Source organism: Halyomorpha halys, unplaced genomic scaffold, assembly GCF_000696795.3.
Source record: "Halyomorpha halys isolate HHAL.00 unplaced genomic scaffold, Hhal_1.1 Scaffold1831.1, whole genome shotgun sequence".
Lineage (NCBI taxonomy): Eukaryota > Metazoa > Arthropoda > Insecta > Hemiptera > Pentatomidae > Halyomorpha > Halyomorpha halys.
In genome coordinates, this window is record NW_027108268.1 from 40,263 (window position 1) to 43,561 (window position 3,299).

Genomic DNA, 3,299 nt, shown 5'->3' on the forward strand with positions numbered 1-3,299 from the left:
TAGGTAGTCCGCTAGCTCATTTACTTTAATGCCTTTATGTCCAGGCACCCGCACCTTGTTGGCCAAGGAGAGAGAGTTCAGGTTAGCCTTATACTCCTCCACCAATTTTGAGAGGGTTGCATAGTTATCCAGCGCATAGATGGCTGCCTGACTGTCCGTGTAGATCGTAATTAGCCTTTCCCTCACGCCTCCTTTTATTAAATTTTGGGTACAAACATTTATTGCAAACAACTCAGCCTGAAACACTGTGGTGTGTTTTCCTAACGAAATGGATGTGCCTTGATTAGGTTTATCCATCCTCCATATTCCATAAGCTGCTAGATTAGTTTCGTTATTGCTGTGACTTAATCCTGGCTGCTCCGCTGTCTATTTGCACCAAGGAGAGCACAGTTTAGTTATCCGTTTTTTGTGGTCAGAAGGCGTATCAGAGGCCGAAATTAATCGAAGACTTTCAGTATAGTACGAGAACAGTGTTTTGCCACATTGGACTGTGTCTACAAATGGATTGAAAAATTCAAAAATGGTCCCACAAGTTTTACGCACGATGAAGGAGCTGGACAACAGTTTACCGCCACAAATAAAGAAAACATTGAGCGAAGACGTGAAATGGTGTTCTTAGACAGACGAGTAACTATTTACGTAGTGTTACATCTTCTGGAAATTAGTCACTGTTCTGTTTACGAAATAATCCACAATAGACATGGGTTTCATAAAGTTTGTGTAAGATGGATCCCAAAAAAACTCAATTTTGAAGTACTGGCTCATCCTCCGTATAGTCCGATCTCGCACCTGACTATCACTTATTATACCAGCTATTATCTTTGTCACCAACTTCCTCTTGAAACCCGTAGGCTCCTTGTTTCTTCCTTAATATTCCCCTCTGTTGTTTACGGGGATGTCTTTGGGGATTTCGAAGCAAAATTAAAACGGTTAATTAATATTTTTGAACGATTCATCTTTGGGGTCTCCAGGGACGCCTCTTTCATCCGATTTTATGAAAAATTGAAGTGGCTTTACCCCTCCTTTCGTCGTAAATATTTTCTTGTTTACTTCCTCTACCAAATTATCCAATCCCGCCGTCTATTGTACATCTCTGATATCCTTCAATTTAAATCCTCAGTGCATTCTCGCAATACCCGTTCACGCCCTTCAGACTTATATGTAACTGCCCATCGAACCGCAGCCTTTGGTAGATCATTTCTCATCCGTTCCTCTTCCCTATGGAATTCTATTCCCTCCTTCAATCGTAGTTCTAATACTCTTCCAACCTTCAAATCCCGTATTTTCAATCACCTTCTGTCAACTCATTTCCGGAAGAATAACAATTGAAAGTTTTTACACAAGGTTTATACATTTTCTGTATTTAATACTTCAGTTTTTTGTTTTATACTTGTAAACATGTATATTAGCAGAAATTATACCTTTTCATTTATTACTATTAGTCAAATTGTATTTGATTTTTATCATTTTTTTTTCTTATTTTTATTTATTATCAGAAGTTAATCATCTTATGTCTTATGATATGACATATAGTTTTATTTTATTTGTTATATTTTTAGTTTGTTAATTATTGTTGTTCATTTTTTCACTTTTTTATTATATTTTATGTCGTTTTATAATTTTCTTTTTATTTTGTACTTTACTCTAAGGGTTTAAAGCCTAATTTTGACGCCTGTATATTATTCTAAAGGGATCAATCCCAGGATAAATAAAGAATATTATTATTATTTGGTCCACTGAAAGAAGCATTTAGGAGCCGTCGATTTACCTCGGACGAATCAATGAAAGAAGCCGTGCATTCCTGGCTCGCAGCTCTACCGAAAACCATCTTTTATGAAGGCATCATGAAGCTTGTACAACGATGGACCAAGTTTGTTGAAAAGCAAGGGAACTATGTCGAAAAATTATGTACTTGTAAGTTTCCTATTTGATTACAATAAAATTCTATAACTATATTGCTGATAATAATTGACTTACCCTCGTGGTTGTAATGAATATAACTTTATGAGCATTAATAAGTTAAAGGATAATAGCAAATAATCTAGTCTAGAAGATTTCAGTTGCACGGGTATTAATTTTTCTTATTGAAGGGCGCCAAAAATCTAAAATATCTATTAAAGGTTAAACCGAGGTAGCTTACGTTGTTAGATCATTTAGTTTCAATTTTATTTATTTTAAACGTCACTAGGATTTTCTTATTCTCTTTTTGCAAACGAACTGCACGTTTTATTTTGTGTTTGCATTTGCGTATATTTTTAATTCTTGCAGTTCTTCAACAATCTCTTTCCGATTGTTTTACAACCTAGCTTGTAGTTACGCTATTGCTTATAACGCCAATTTCACTTGTCCTAGTTATTTTATTAGTGATAAATACTTTAGTCTAGCGTTGAGATTGTTGTCTGATTGTTAAATCAGCTAATATCAATAACAGATTTAATCGTAAACTAAATGTATTTAAAGAAAAATAGACTAATTAATGATTGATGTATGGGTTAAATTTTTGCTCACTGAACTTAACTCGGGAGAGGTGTAGCCTTTAGCATTTTACTCATATTGGAAAATAAACGTATATATTTTCCTAGTATTTCATCTGTTTTGTTAATACTTTTATCTACTTTCTGTTAAGCCTTTAATGTTGTTGCTGTTTGTTTATGTTACTTCCTCTTTTACTTTCAAACCTCTACTCAATTCAGTTTTGCTCTGGCAATGGAGACCATGAGGAATGAAAATCGCCAAGCAAATTAAAAAATATTTAAAAAACAATTAAAGGATGAATCACATAAAACCGTTCCAATCGCAGGGAGGGGGTTGCAATCGTTAGATTATGAATAGGTCATACAAATATAACTCTTCCATTTTTGATCAATAAGTTACCACCACCAAAATGTCAATACTATAATAGTACACTATAACCGCAAATTTGACTTATCCTTAGTTATACGTTTATCGTTGCCCACGCTCAGCGGAGAAGGGGGTGAATTAAAGTCAAATAAAAAAAATATATAGTCGCAAAAGGGAAAAAAAATAAACCAATAAAGAATAAATTACTCCTTAGGCGCCACGTTATTTTTTCTTGGAAATAACGAAAACGCCGAAGCATTAAGCCCACAATATAGCTAAAACATACCCCGATATAAGCAATTGTTGAATTATGACCACTGGCGAATACCTTTACAAGTAGATAACAGAAAACTTTAGAGGTGTTACGTGAACAACAAAAAAAATATGAGTAAATTAACAAGTTGAAAGCAGAGAAAGAACAGCAGAACTATATGTACAAAAGTTTAATAATAAGAAAA